This window comes from Artemia franciscana, chromosome 5 (genome assembly GCF_032884065.1).
Source record: "Artemia franciscana chromosome 5, ASM3288406v1, whole genome shotgun sequence".
NCBI classification, from domain to species: Eukaryota; Metazoa; Arthropoda; class Branchiopoda; order Anostraca; family Artemiidae; genus Artemia; species Artemia franciscana.
The window spans coordinates 40339252-40355917 of record NC_088867.1 but is presented as its reverse complement, the minus strand read 5'-3'; the positions used below and the strand labels follow the sequence as shown (position 1 = coordinate 40355917).

Below are 16666 nucleotides of genomic sequence, written 5' to 3'. Positions count from 1 at the left end.
TGTGGATGACATGTTATTGCTGGAAAGGTGCAGAAAAACATTAAGAGCAGTGCATTGGAAATTCTCAAAGACGTTGCAAGTGAAGCAGTCCAGTCAAAAATTAAAGTGAACTTCCATAAATCTTATATTATGACCTTTAAATCAAAGCCATCATTTATAGCCCCAATACCTAATTAAATAATTATAACAAAAATAAACTCTTAGGGGTCACACTGACTAGCGATTTGAACTGGGATGCCCACATTTGCTCTATTGTTGAAACAATCTAGTAAATCTCTGTCCCTCTTAACCTATTTGCTAAATTTTCATGCCCACAAGCACATATCCTCCACCATTATACGTCTTTTACCCGTCCACAGCTTGAGTGTGCTTGCCCGGTGTGGCATTTTGGTCTTACGGTGGATCAGTCCGATAGACTAGAAATTATCCAGAAGAGAGCCCTAAGAATCATTTACAGTCTGGGAAAAGTGCCTTACATTCTCTTCTTCAAGGAATTCCACCTCCCTAGATTGGCAGCCCGACATCTTATTCTTTGTACCAATTTTGGAAATAATCTGCGTTGTAACCCACGCTTCCAATGTATACTTCCAGCCCATTATTGGCCTCCAAAGCCCCGTTTAACTCGATCAAAACCATACAAAATCCCAATTTTAAATCGTATTAATGCAAGACCTGAACGCTACAGAAAAGCTTTGTGCCAGCGTTCGTTGAAGTCATAAATAAATGTAATTTGTAATGTATCATGTTAATATGTCATTTATATTGTTAATGTGTTAGTTTTGTTGTTTTATTTTTACCTGACAGGCCAGTTAGATTCATCCTTGTATATTTCTTATAATCTACTTATGTTTTCACTTATGCCCCCATTTTTTTTCATTTTATTCATTGTACTCACTCTATTTGACAGGCCATCGCTGTAGGCAATTATTTAATATTTCACTTATGTGCTTATGTTGGCTAGCTGACCAAGGCAACAAGTTCGGCAATATTTTCGGCTGACTGAAGGCAACAAGTTCGGAAATTTATGTCCTCTTCTTATTCACCTGTTTAAATTATTAAGATAATTATTAAGTTTAAATTATCTACTTAAGATAGTTTAATCTACTTAAACACGAGCCCAAAACCTACCTTAAATATTCTGTTGAATTTTTGCAAATATGCCTTTCCTTTTAAAATAGAGGTACATTTTAGGGATTTAGTTGATACAAAATTTTGACTAAAAAACGACTAAATTCAAAGATAGAAAGTAATTTAGCTAAATTCGAGCTCGAAACATTACGAGATTTAAAAGAATTAACAACGCCGCTATTGTAAAGCAGGCAACTTAAAAAAAAGCAAGCAGTTTTGAATTTAGGGTTGGCTAATTAATCAAACCATATTGATTTATAACTTGGCTCTTTCCAGTGATTTTTTCCCCTTGCCTATTGATTATAAAAAAAGTGTTTATTTTTACTAGGATTGTAATAACACTGCCAAAATGCAATGGAAAAGATACATAAAGATAGGATCATAAAAATGTTTGAAACAAAATTAGTGTTGGTGTTCAAGCTATCAGGAGTCAGCCTTTAAACAAGAACTCATATTTGTCTTCAGAAATTACAACTTACTTTTTTCTTCATTTGCATGACTTTTTCCCTCAGTGTCCTACCTACTAACCTAGTTTTGCACTCTTACTAATGTACTTCAGTTATTCTATGCCTAGTTGATCTGCATGCCAAAGCTACTTAGCCAGATTAAAAAGATCAGTCTGGGTACCATATGGTTTTACCAGGTTCTGATCAAGCTGCTGTCAGTTAAACTATTCAGTAAAACTTTAGTTCTGTCACAAGCCATCTAAACTGGAAACTATGCTGTAAAGCAGTATAGTTTCCATATTATAGCACTTAGAAATGCTAATTCTAAAAGTACGTCTTTTTCTGGTTGATTTTCCTCCTCCATGGGGCAAACTAAAAATGCATAAAGTAGGCAGGGTTTTAAGCTAAGGGAAAAGTTAATATTGTACAATTATGAATGAAATTATATTTTAAATACTAATTCCAGTCATTACTGGTAATTTCTGTGTAGTAGGAAGTTGAAAGATAGCCTAGTTAAAAAACTCATGCTTCCATTAATGCTAATATCCAAGATGGCTCACTTTCACTTTGGAGTTTAAATTAGCCAGCTGTTTCTAAACAATTGTAATACTAACTGTTGTGAAATTGGCCTGTGACAGAATTTTAATAGGCAAATCAAAGTGATTAGTTATATAGGCTATTACAAAAGGTAGGCAGTACAACATCCAATTTTGCTTACAGGTAACATTACCTATAGAGCAAAGTGTATTAATCCAATAGCCCTGCAGGTAGTGGGGCAAGGTCTTATTGGTTAAGCCTTGTTTGTTATGGTCATGATCTTTCATTGTTACATCCCTATTTTCCTCAAAAATTGCAGTTAGTCAAGGGCAAGCTTCTGTAGTATTAAAAGTTCAAAGAGAGGATATTTTAGTTTTTGTGAGTTTTTTAATTTTGATTTTTTTAATTCTATAGCTAGATTCTAATGATTGCATAGGGTAAGACAACCAGTAGGGTAAGACGACCGGTACTCGGTCACTTTGTTCACTCTTCACACTTTTTGACATTCAATCTACTATAACTACTTTATTATACCACCTAGAAATTTGATTTTTCTACTGTTAGAATTGTCTCTGTTTTTTGAACAAGTAGGTCATTAATTTGAATAGTTTTGCTTATACAGCGCTACATATTTTTGAATTTAGCAAAAGCTATCAGTTCAGCTAATACTCGTCATATAGTTTCTCCTATTGACAAAGATATTACGCAACAATACAGTATCTAAGTCAGAGCCTTGCTATTTCTCGGTCACTTCCAAAAAACCCGTTTAGACATTCTTTGCTGAGATCTATGACTCAGGCCCTTTGTCTCGTTATTAGACATTTTAATGTTTTGAAATTTGTTATTTCAAATTGGATTTTCAGAGCGAAAATAGTGGATCCAGGATTTTCTTTGGGGGGATGGGGCACATAATAGGTGCTTTGATAAACTTGCGAACAAAGAAATACCTGCAATTAAAAGGGAATCTTGACAATTATGCGTCATACATAGGCCTAGGTAGTGGAAATGGTCTAAAGTGGTAAGGAGTTTGGCCTTTATTTTAATACAACCGGTTATATTTAATACATTATTTAATACAAACCGTTCAAACTGCTCAATGCATCAGCTCTTTGTCTCAATACATATTAATTTTTAAAAGGTTAATTATTTTTGGATGAATTTGAGAAATATGTTATTTTAAATTGGATTTTTAGAGAAAAAATAGTGGATTCAGGAATTTTTTTTTGGGGCGGGGGGGCGCATAATAGGCTGCTTGGATAAACAAAATTTTTATAAATTTTCTCAAACTCGTAACTTTTGATGGGTAAGTCTAAACTTGATAAAACTTATGTATTTAAAATCAGCATTAAAATGCAATTCTTTTGATGTAACTATTGTTATAAAAATTCAGTTTTTTAGTTTCGGCTACTATTGACCCGGGTCACTCCTTACTACAGTTCGTTACCACGAACTGTTTGATTAGCCATGGTTTGACGTCAGCAACTATTCGATTTTAATTCATTGGATCTCTTGAATTCTCTTGAAATTTTTTCTTGAATTTACTGGTCATTTTGGGATACACATGAAAACAAGAGCTAAGAGCTCATATGGCACTTGTGACAAGGTCGGAAGAGCCAAGAGCTCATATGGCATGAGCTCTAGCAAAAGTCTAAGAATCAATAGATTGTTTTAAAAGGAAAATCAGAGGCTTAATGCCGGTTGGGATTTAAAATAAGAGCTCTGAGTCACGAGGTCCTAAATATCAAAATTCATTAAGATCCTATCACCTACTCGTACGTTAAAAATACCTCAATTTTTCTAATTTTTCCCCTCCCTTCAGCCTCCATATGGCCGAATCGGGGAATCAAGGAAATCAAATCAATTTGTACTGTTCCCTGACGCGCCTACCAATTTTCATCGTCCTAGCATGTCCAGAAGCACCAAACTCGCCAAAGCACTGAACCCCACCACCTAACTCCCCCAAAGAGAGTGGATCCAGTCCGGTCACGTCAGTCACGTATCTACGACATTTATAAGCGTTTTCCAAGAATTCCGGTCTCCCCCTAATATCAACAGATTTGGTCAGGATTTGAAATAAGAGCTCTAGGACATGAGTTCCTTCTAAATATCAAATTTCACTAAGATCCAGTTAAAAATACCTCAATTTTTCTAATTTTTCCAAATTAATAATCCCCAGCTCCCCCAAAGAGAACGTATCCGTACCAATTATGTCAATCTCGTATCTATAACTTGTGCATATTCTTTCCACCAAGTTTTATCCTGATCTCTCCGCTTTAACCGTTTTCCAAGATTTCCGCCCCCCCCCCCAATGACACTGGATCCGGTCGGGATATAAAATAAGAGAATTTGAGTTTCAAGGTCCTTCTAAATATGAAATTTCATTAAGATACGATCACTCTTTCGTAAGTTAAAAATACCTCATTTTTTCTAATATTTTAGAATTAAATCTCCCCCCCCCCAACTCCCTCAAAGAGAGCAGATCCGTCCCAGTTATATCAATCCCGTATTTAATACTTGTGCTTATTTTTCCCACCAAGTTTCATCCTGATCCCTCCACTCTAAGCATTTTCAAAGATTTTAGGTTCCGCCCCCCAACTTCCCCTTCCCCGGATCCGGTCAGAATGTGAAATAAGATCTCTGAGACATGATATCCTTCCAAATATAAAATTTCATTAAGATCCGATCACTCCTTCGTAAGTTAAAAATAATTCATTTTTCTAATTTTTCAGAATTAACCCTCCCCCCCCCGCAGCTCCCCGAAAGAGAGTGGGCCCATTTAGGTTATGTCAATCATGTTTCTAGGACTTGTGCTTATTTTTCCCACCAAGTTTCACCCCAATCCCTCCACACTAAGCGTTTTGCAAGATTTTAAGTTCCCCCCTCAATTCCCCCCAATGTCACCGGATCCAGTCGGGATTTAAAATAAGAGCTCTGAGACACGATATCCTTCTAAACTTCAAATTTCATTAAGATCCGATCACTCCTTCGTAAGTAAAAAATACCTTATTTTTTCTATTTTTTTTAGAATTAACCCTCCCTCCCAACTCACCCAAACAGAGCAGATCTGTGCCGGTTATGTCAATAACGTATCTTGGAGTTCTGCTTATTTTTCCCACCAAGTTTCATCCCGAACCCTCCACACTAAGCGTGTTCCCAGATTTTAGGTTCCCCCCTCCAACTCCTCCCAACTTCACCGGATCTGGTCAGGATTTAAAATAAGAGCTCTGAGACACAATATCCTTCCAAACATCAAATTTCATTAAGATCCCATCACACGTTCGTAAGTTAAAAATACTTCATTTTTTCTATTTTTTACGAATTAACCGGCCCCCACTCCCCCCCAGATGGTCAAATTGGGAAAACGACTATTTCTAATTTAATCTGGTCTGGTCTCTGATACGTCTGCCAAATTTCATCGTCCTAACTTACCTGGAAGTGCCTAAAGTAGCAAAACCGCGACAGACCGACAGAATTTGCTATTGCTATATGTCACTTGGTTAATACAAAGTGCCATAAAAATATAGGCTATCAATGATAGCAAGACCGAACCCAGGAACCAGGACTAGGTCCCCTCCCTCTCCCTCCAAAAAATGTTTATCCAACACAAAAAGATGTTTAAAGCATAAAACGTGTGAAATCCAACATTTTATGTATAAAACATTTTATGGTCGGGTGGAGGGGGATACGTGGGAGGATCCTTCCAAGGGGTGGATTTATCACGGGGAAGCGCATTTCCAAAAAGGGGATGCTGGATTTTCCAGCTTTATTTGAAAAAAAAAAACATTTTTGGTTACTTTTTAAGTAACCAAAAAATTCGAGGGAAATTAGGCCACCTCCCCCGCCCCTTATTGATCAAAATTGTCCGATCAAAAGTTTGAAAACACAATTTAGCCATACAAAAATAATATGCAAATTTCGTTTTAATTATTCAGTTACGATGAGCCAAAATCAAAATCTACATTAATTCAAATGCGTTCAGAAATTAAATAAAAAAAGTTTGTTTCCGTGAAAGTAAGGAGCGGCATTAAAACTTAAAACGGATAGAAATGACTCCGTATATAAAAGGGGCTGTCCCCTCCTCAACGCCCCGCTCTTTATACTAAAGTTTTCTATTGTTTTAAAAAGTACAACTGTGACAAAGAGATAAATTTTAGCGTAAGGAGTGGGGGCGTTGATGAGGAGACAGCCCCTTTCATATACTGAACCCATAAAGGAGGATGAAGGGATTAGACCTTCCTGCTCCCCCAAAAAAATTTCTCCAACACAAGAGACGTATTAAAAATACATTTGTTTTTTAAGGTTTCTTTTTGCAACCCCTCCCCCCAGCAAGCCTTAAATGGTATTAAAGTTAAAATAAACCAACCCAAGTTTTTTTTTAAACTTTTAATAGACTTCTAAATTGCATTTTGAGATCCGATGACAGGTTATGGTTTTAAACCGACAAGACCGGAAAGATAACGAATAAAGTTTGTGCGTAATGTATCAAGAAATAATAAATATTAGGGTGGCATTTCGGGTTTGGTCAAAGCACCTGCTATTGAAAGTTGTAAGAGAATTAATAGTAGATCTGAAAACGCTTTGACTGCGTAATTGTTTTGAATATGGGAAGCAATTAATTTTGGGTTTACTCCCAAAGCAATTAATTTACGTGCACGGAATAGTTCGTACAGTCGAGAAAATACTAGGGAAATTATTGAAGAAAAATTATCGTTAATACAAGAAAGTTAGAGAGATCTGGAGTGCGTGTTGATGGGGGATTTTAATGCGAATACCGGTATGGAGGCTGAGATCTTAGATGTGTTGATCCCAGATTTAGGTGATTTTGTCCCAATTTGTTGTAGAATACCACGAAGTAACAAGGATGAAAAAACAAAAATAAATATATGGCGAAGAAAGCTCCTGGCGCTTTGTGGGGAACATGATCTGATGATTACTTGCCTTTCGGGACCAACTCCTAGTGTTGTAGATTATGCGCTAATTAAAACGCAATTTGTACCTGAATCAATTAATATGGGAACATTAGCTTTAGTTAGATCTGATCGTAGACCTATTAAGCTTCAGCTGAAGGTTGGGCAGTTTCAGGACCGCGTCCCACGAGTAAGAAATTTCTACAATGTGGGGTTTAGAAAAGTAGGTTTAGAAAAACGAATTAGAAATTATTTAACAGATAAGATATTGAGGCATTTAAAAGAGAGCTCTTGGAATCGCATGTAAAAAATAAGTTGAAAGCGTTAGAGGACAATGAAAAAGATGCACATGGTGTAATTATGCAGTTAAATGAAATAAATGAGCAGTTGTGTAGAGTCGTGTGGCCTGCCAAAAAAATATAAAAAAGAATGAGCCATATTTTGATTTGAATTGCAAGTTAATTAAATTAAAAAAAACTATTTTTTAGTAACTGAAAGTAAGGAGCCACATTAAAAGTTAAAACGAGCAGAAATTAGTCCGTGAATAACAGGGGCTGTTCCCTTCTCAACGCCCCGCTCTTTACGCTAAAGTTTGACTCTTTCTCTCAATTCTGCTTTATTAAACAGTAAAAAACTTTAGCGTAAAGAGCGGGGCGTTGAGAAGGGAACAAACTAGTTTTTTATATTTAATTTCTGAACATTTTTGAATTAATGCATGTTTGATTTTGGCTCTCCGCACATAAATTATGAAAATGAAATTTGTATATTAATTCTTTTTTTGGCTAAATGGCTTTCTCTTAGTTTTGATCAGACAATTTTGAGAAATAAGGGGTGGGGGAGGAGGCCTAATTACCCTCCAATTTTTTGGCAACTAGAAATTTTAATTTTTATCGAACATTTTTATTAGTAAAAAATATACGTAACTTAAGAATTAACTTGCATAATGAACTTTTATATTCTTATATTTTTATTCCGTATATGAGGGGGTTTATCCCTTCGTTAATACCTCACTCTTTACACTAAAGCTTAAATTTTGTCCCAACTCTTTAAGAATGACCCCTGAATCAGAAAGGCCGTAAAATAAATAGTTGAAATTACTAAAAATACTTTAGCGTAAAGAGCGAGGTATCTAGGAGGAGATGAACCCCTCATATATGTAATAATCTCTGTTCGTTTTAAGTTTTAATGCTATCCCTTACTTTCAGTTGAAAAAACTTCTTCATATTTATTTTTTCATTGATTTTTTATAATAATACTAGAAAATCCTGCGCCCCCTTCATTGAATTTCTCTTCCCCTGTGACATATTCCTCCAAAGAAAGATCCTCTCGCATATCCCCCTCCCCTCGACCTCCCCCCAACCCAAAATAGTCCCCCTGAAAAACTGTACACTTCCCAATAACCATTACTGTGTATAAACACTGGTCAAAGTTTGTAACTTGCAGCCCCTCTCCTGGGGACTGAGGGGGAGTAAGTCATCCCAAAGACATATTTATTAAGGTTTTCGACTATGCTGATCGAATTGGCTATCTCAAAATTTTGATCCGTTGACTTTGGGGAAAAAATGAGCGTTGGAGGGGGCCTAGGTGCCATCCAATTTTTTGAACAGTTTCCTTGTTTGGCCTGTGCTAGCATTGATTTGCAAGATGAAGATCTGCATTATATTGTGAATATTTGGAAAATATACATGAGGATATGCAAACTCGGTTTAGTGACCTACTCGGGATGGATATACCGATTTAGGTTTCAATTCCTTTCGAAGTTAATGTTGCCGAAATAGACATATCTTTGCATGAGCCCCTCAACGAAATACAAAGTGATGAAATAATGCATGCAAAATTCAAAGATGAAAAGTACAATATATGGAAAACAACCGACATTGCTACAAAGTACCCTTTGCTTTTCCTATGTCTTATCTTGTTGAAGCGGCATTTAGTCGTGTTTCTCAAATGTTATCGAAAGATCGCAATAGACTTGACATTGTGAAAAGGGGTGATCTCATCAATAGAACCAAATATAAATAAACTCGCCGAGAAGAATCGACCACTGGGATCTCATTGAATATTAAATTAAAAAAAAGTTGATTGTAACGGTAAGTAAGGAGCGACATTAAAACTTAAAACGAACCGAAATTACTCCGCATATGAAAGGGCTTTTTCTCCTCAATGCCTCGCTCTTTACGCTGAAGTTTGACCCTTTCTCTTAACTCTACTTTTTAAAACAGTAAGAAACCTTAGCGTAAAGAGCGGGGCGTTGAGGAGGAAAAGTCCCTTTCATATACGGAGTAATTTCTGTTCGTTTTAAGTTTTAATGTCGATCCTTACTTACCGTTACAAAAACTTGTTTTTTTGTATTTAATTTCTAGACGTTTTTGAATTAATGCATTTTTTTATCTTGGCTCTCCGCACATAAATAATTAAAACGAAATTTGCATATTAATTAATTGCAATTAATCGGAAGATTTTGAGAAAAAAGAAGCGAAGGAGAAGGCCTAGTTGCCCTCCAAGTTTTTGACTACTCAAAAAAGCAACTAGAACTTTTAATTTTTTACAAACGTTTTCATTGGTAAAAAATATACGTAACTTACGAATTAACTTACGTAACAAACTTCTATATTCGTATGTTTTAATTGCGTATATGAGGGGGTTCAACACTCGTCGATACCTCGCTCTTTACACTAAAGCTTAGATTGTGTCCCAATTCCTTAAGAATGACCTCTGAAACACAAAGGCCGTAGAATAAATAGTTGAAATTACTAAAAATACTTTAGCGGAAAGAGTGAGGTATAACGAGGTTTTAATGCTGCTCCTTATAGACATATCTTTGCATGAGCCCCTCAACGAAATACAAAGTGATGAAATAATGCATGCAAAATTCAAAGGTGAAAAGTACAATATATGGAAAACAACCGACATTGCTACAAAGTACCCTTTGCTCTGGGATAAAGCGCAGTTCTACGTTATTGCTTTTCCTACGTCTTATCTTGTTGAAGCGGCATTTAGTCGTGTTTCTCAAATGTTATCAAAAGATCGCAATAGACTTGACATTGTGAAAAGGGGTGATCTTCGACTATCATTAACATCAATATAACCAAATATAAATAAACTCGCCGAGAAGAATCGACCACTGGGATCTCATTGAATATTAAATTAAAAAAAAAAGTTTATTGTAACGGTAAGTAAGGAGCGACATTAAAACTTAAAACGAACAGAAATTACTCCGCATATGAAAGGGCTTTTTCTCCTCAATGCCTCGCTCTTTACGCTGAAGTTTGACCCTTTCTCTTAACTCTACTTTTTAAAACAGTAAGAAACCTTAGCGTAAAGAGCGGGGCGTTGAGGAGGAAAAGTCCCTTTCATATACGGAGTAATTTCTGTTCGTTTTAAGTTTTAATGTCGCTCCTTACTTTCATTTCAAAAAACTTATTTTTTTTTTATTTAATTTCTGAAAGTTTTGAATTGATGCATGTCTGAATTTGGCTCTCCATACATAAATTATTAAAATATAATTTGCATATTAATTTTTTTTTTTTGCTAAATGGCTTTCTCTTAGTTTTGATCAGACGATTTTGAGAAATGAGGGGTGGGGAAGGAGGCCTAGTTGCCCTCCAATTTTTCGGTTACTTAAAAAGGCAACTAGAACTTTTAATTTTTAACGAACGTTTTTATTTGTAAAACATATACGTAACTTAAAAATTAACTTACGTAACAAACTTTTATATTCTTATATTTTTGATTATATATATGAGGGGATTTGTCCCCTCGTTAATACCTCGCTCTTCACACTAAATCTTAAGTTTTGTCCCAATTCTTTAAGAATAACCCCTGAATCAGAAAGGCCGTAGAATAAATAGTTGAAATTACTAAAAATAATTTAGCATAAAGAGCGAAGTATTTATCTCCTCCTAAATACCTCGCTCTTTGTGGTAAAGTATTTTTAGAACCCCTAATATGCGTAATAATCTCTGTTCGTTTTAAGTTTTAATGCCTCTCCTTACTTTCAATTGAAAAAAAATTTTTATGTTTATATTTTCATTGCTGTTTTTTTTTAATAGTAATGCTAGAAAACAATGCGCCATTTCCATTGAATTTCTCTTCCCCAATGAAATATTCCTCCAAGGAAAGATCCTCCTATATAGCCCCCTCCCCTGAACCCCACACCCAAACCAAAAAAATTTCCCTGAAAATGTCGGTACACTTCCCAATAACCATTACTGTATGTAAACATTGGTCAAAGTTTGTAACTTGCAGCCCCTCCCCAAAGACGTAGATATGGTAAGTCATCCCCAAAGACATAGTTATTATGGTTTTCGACTATGCGGAACAAAATGGCTATCTCAAAATTTTTATCCGTTGACTTTGGGAGAAAAATGAGCGTGGAAGATTCCCTCCGATTTTTTTTGGTTACTTAAAAAGTAACCAAAAATGTTTTTTTTTTTTAAATAATGCTGTAAAATCCAGCAACTCTTCATGAAAATGCTCTTCCCTGTGGTAAATTCACCCATAGAAACATCCTCTCACGTATCCCACTTCCCCTGACCATAAAATTTTTTATACATTAAACGTTGGATCTCACACGTTTTATACTTTAAACGTCTTTGTGTTGGAGAAATTTTTGGAGGGAGGTGACTGTTTTTCTAACTTGTTTTTCTAAGAAAATTTTTTTTCTAGCTTGTAATTCGATTTCCCGAAAATATTTGTCGCACGTTGGGATCCCTCATGATCTTAAAAAGGATCACAACTTAAGTGAAAACAGATCTTTCTTCAAATATAAGTATGCTACAAGAGTAGCCTATGTTTGAGTTGGAATCGTAGCCTATGCAAAAAAAAAAATATGGAAGGAATTAACAGCTAGAATTTTTTTTATCAGAATGTTTCAATCCAAAATTTGAGATAGCATCCTGCTTTCTATGGCTGTAATGAGAGAAAGGTTAAGATGGCTAGGGCACGCTTTGTGGAAAAAGGATGAATTATTACCAAATACAGTCCTTTTTGGCTGGCCGTCTAGGGCTAAACAGAAAGCTGGTCATCCGCGGTTGGTGTGGGAGGATTTCATGAAGAAATATGGGGATTCATGGGGAATATGGGGAGGATTTATATATATATATATATATATATATATATATATATATATATATATATATATATATATATATATATATATATATATATATATATATATAGCAGGCACGTACGCAAGAAATTTTTTTTCGGGGGGGGGGGACCTCGAAACAGCAGATATAAAGTAGCAATTTTTTATTTAGTAATGCAAAAAGCACGTATATCGGAAAATACAGATTAACTTTAATTTGTAGTATTGTAGCGGATGGGGGGAAGAAGACTGGAGCCTCAAAAGTACGTTTTAGGCTCAGGTTGTGTTCATAGCGATTTAGAATCAGTGATTAATCTATTATATCCCACTGAAAGGGAAATTTTAGGGTTAACAGTGCGATATGGGTGTTGCAGGGGGTAGTTCTCCTAATGCAAAAACGTAGATTTTAATGAAAAATAATAGTTTCCAAAATTGATCCATAAAAGCTGTACTTTATCCTGAAAAGGGGGGATAAACGCCCTAGTATCAAGGATAATTCTATTTTGCCGTGGAAAGCAAACTCTCTTTACAAAAAAACAACAACAGTACAATTGCTAATTACTTCAAAGAGGGTAAAAAGTTGGACAGAAAACGTATTAATAATTGGGCAGTGACTTGACCGGATAATTGCATGCTGTAAAATCCCCCAAAAAAGGCTTCACAAATGTATCTAATTCTTAATAAACGTCCTATTTTTGCCAGAAATCCCAAGAAACCATTGGGAAATTAAAAATTTCACAAAGTTTCAGGCTAAACAAATGAATTTCAATTAACCTAGGAAATGACAACAAGCTACTGTTGTCGTTTCATGTGCAATTATTTGGTTCCTTGTTGGGTTTAAAATATTCAATAGCATATCACCCGCGAGGCGATTAGTTATCTGATTGTTTCGTACTTAGAGAGGGAGATGATTCACAACAGTGCATTTTAATGTCAAAACATCCCAGCTCTCATTGAACCGTCAGATAAATAAATAGGGTAATTAACTTGAGTGAAAACAGATCTTTCTTCAAATATAAGTAGGCTATTTTTGAGGTGGATTCGTAGCCTATGCAAAAAGAATTCTGGAAGGAATCCACAACTAGAATTTTTTTATCTGAATAGTCCAATCAAAATTTTGAGATAGCATCCTGCTTTCTATGGCTCTAATGAGAGAAAGGTTAAGATGGGTTGGGCACGCTTTGCGGATGAAGGATGACAGATTACCGACGATTGTCCTTTTTGACCAGCGGTCTAGGGCTAAGCAGAAAGCTGGTCATCCACGGTTGGGGTGGGAGGATTTCATAAAGAAAGCTTTAAATGAAATGGGAATTTTCTGGGAGAGTGTAAAGAGGGAAGTTTTGAATATATTGGATTGGAAGAGGACTGAGCTTAGCCGTGTTGGCCTCAGAGGGCTTGGTGCTGCGGTAATTTGTTAGTAGTAGAAGTATTTTTTTGTTCAGAATAGTTGAAAGGCCGAACAATTATACCTTTCGAGATACCACGATCCTTCTGGGAATAGGTCTAAGTTATTAAATTTGCCCGTCGCTTACGTAGCCTATTACAGGGAAGTATACATACATTTTTTGAATGCGGGAGTATTTTCTGCAAGTGAAATTTTTTACGAGGAGAATTTCCCATGGCAGGTAAGTTACTAGGGGGTAAATTTCTCATGACAAATTTTACACCAGGGGAATTTGCTAGAATTCTTACACGAAGTTTTGCCGTAACACCACGATCCTCCTGGGAATATGTCTAAGTCATACCTTTTGTCTGTTGCTTACGTAGTCTTTTATAGGGAAGTATACATACATTTTATGAGTGGGGGAGATTTTCTGCTAGTAAAATTTTTCACGGGGAGAATTTCCAATGAGAGGGAAGTTTCTAGGGGGTGAAATTTTCAGGAGAAATTTAACACCAAGGGAATTTGCTAGAATTCTTATACGAAGTTTTACCGTAAAAAGCAGGGCGATGAGGGAGGGACAATCCCTTTCATATACAGAATATTTTCTGTTCTTTTTAAGTTGGAAGATATACTATCAAACATAAGTTGTCGAGCCAGCTCTTACTAGGTTTTATTTCTCGTTTAAATCTCTTTAATTGCATCTTCAAGATAGATCATTGGCAGGTGGTGAGAACTCCTTGATGTGGCTGAATTAGCGCATTGGATGTTTCCTAAATTTGTGAAGATACATTTGTTATATGGTTTTAAGATATATTAAATAAAAAAACATTTTTTTTTACTGAAAGTAAGGAGCGACATTAAAACTTAAAACGAACAGAAATTACTCCATATATGAAAGGGGCTGTTTTCTCTTCAATATCCCGCTCTTTACGCTAAAGTTTGACGCTTTCTCTCCACTCCATTTTTAAAAACATTAAAAAACTTTAGCGTAAAGAGCGGGGTGTTGAAGAGAGAACAGCCCCTTTCATATACGGAGTAATTTCTGTCCGTTTTAAGTTTTAATGTCGCTCCTTACTTTTGGTTAAAAAAAACTTGTTTTTTATTTATTTAATTTCTGAACGTTTTTGAATTACAGCATGTTTTGATTTTGGCTCTCCACACTGGAATAATTAAAACGAAATTTGCCTATATATTTTTTTTTTTTGGCTAAATGTTTTTCTCATAGTTTTGATCGGATAATTTTAGAGAAAAAGGAGCAGAGGAGGCCTAGTTACCCTCCAATTTGCGGCTACTTAAAAAGGCAACTAGAACTTTTAATTATTTACGAACGTTTTTGTAACTTACGAATTAACTTACGTAACGAACTTCTATATTCGTATGTTTTTACTACTTATATGAGGGGGTTCGCCCCCTCGTGAATACCTCGCTCTTCATACTAAAGCTTATATTGTGTCCCAATTCCTTAAGAATGGCCCCTGAATCACAAAGACCGTAGAATAAATAGTTGAAAATACTAAAAATACTTTAGCGTAAAGAGCGAGGTATTAGAAGGAAGTGAACCCCTCATATGCGTAATAATTTCTGTTCGTTTTAAGTTTTAATGCTCCTCATTACTTTCAGTTGAAAAGTTTTTCATATTTTTTAAATGCTGGAAAATTCTGCGCCCCCTTCATGGAAATTCTCTTCCCCCATGGAAACTTCCCCACAATCGCTCAACCTCCCCCAACCAAAAAATTCACCTGAAAGCATCAATACACTTCCCAAAAACCATTACTACATGTAAACACTGGTCAAAGTTTGTAACTTACTGTCCCTCCCACGGGGACTATGGGGGAGTAAGTCGTCCTCAAAGACATAGTTATTAGGTTTTTCGACTAAGTTGGATAAAATGGCTATCTCAGAATTTTGATGCGGTGAATTTAGGAAAAAAATGAGCGTGGGAGGAGGCCTAGGTGCTCTCCATTTTTTTGGTCACTTAAAAAAGGCCCTAGAACTTTTAATTTCCGTCAGAATGAGTCCTCTGGCGACATTCTCGGACCACTGGGTCGATACGATCACCCCTGGAAAAAATACGGCAAAAAAAAAAACGAAATTCAACATTTTTGTAGATAGTAGCTTGAAACTTCTACTCTCGGGTTCTCTGATACGTTGAATCTGATGGTGTGATTTTCGTTAAGATTGTATCACTCTTAAGGGGTGTTTTCCCCTATTTTCTAAAATAAGGCAAATTTTCTCAGTCTCGTAACTTTTGATGGGTATAACTAAATTTGATGAAACTTATATATTTAAAATCAGCATTAAAATTCGATTATTTCGTTGTAACTACTGCTATATAAAATTCGGTTTTTAAGAGTTTCGGTTATTATTGAGCCGGGTCGCTCCTTACTACAATTTGTTACCATAAACTCTTTGATTAAATTTGTTTTAAGCATTTGAAATTCACTCATGTGAGCGTCTTCACCTCAAAGCAGCCCAGTCTTCAAATGACAGCTAAATCTTTCATTCAGAAAAGGGGCGGATCCAAGGAGGGCACGGGAGCACCCCCCCCATGACATGATGTTGTATTTTTGGTTGGGACAGCTTGCTCTGGTTTGGGCCTGGACGAAAGTGATTTTTCTTTGTAATTGATTTTTAATAGTTGAGTTTTTCATAAATTTTTCAATATTAAGACTGTTTTTTTTTTTGTAAACCAGTTTGAAAGAAGATTTTAGTCACTTTGTGCAGTCTTTGTTAAGTTTTACTAATGTCGCATACCGCCAAAAATTATTTAATTAAATTTAGGTTTATCAACGGAATCTGTCCGTATTACTGCAAAAGCCAACTGCAAGGCGAAGATCTTCATTTTGTAGTAACAAGGAGGAGAAATTAAAATCATAACTTCTTTTTACTGTCAAAAATTTGTTTTTGAGTCTGTCTTGCTATGGCACTAAGGCAAAGAAATTGATAGGCCTATCATTACTTTTTTGGTAGTCTGTTTTGGTTATTTGGGTTTGCTTGTTTTGCAAAGAGGGATGGCTTTTACAACACAGCCTAGTAGTTTTTTAGCGAATTTGTATAATAGAAAATAAATGCACGAGAAGCGCAAAATTTATTAATTTAAGTTTTTGTGAGAAATGATGGCCACTTTACTGCCTATTTTCATCTAATCAAAGCTCCGCATTATACAACATATCAC

At 35.6% G+C, this 16666-nt stretch overlaps 1 protein-coding gene across 5 annotated transcripts in view; it reads left to right on the top strand.

Moving 5' to 3' along the window:
- The window catches only part of LOC136027398 (protein misato homolog 1-like), an 88825-nt gene that overhangs the window by 12905 nt on the left and 59254 nt on the right, over positions 1-16666 (top strand). The window contains exon 1 of one of the 5 annotated variants that reach the window (XM_065704611.1): positions 1306-1355. The exons of 2 other annotated variants lie outside the window; for them this stretch is intronic. The gene's annotated coding sequence lies outside the window, so the exon portion shown is untranslated. Of the gene's footprint in view, positions 1-1305; positions 1404-16666 lie in introns of those variants that run through there. 2 more of the 5 variants (XM_065704615.1, XM_065704612.1) reach the window with 2 other exon arrangements.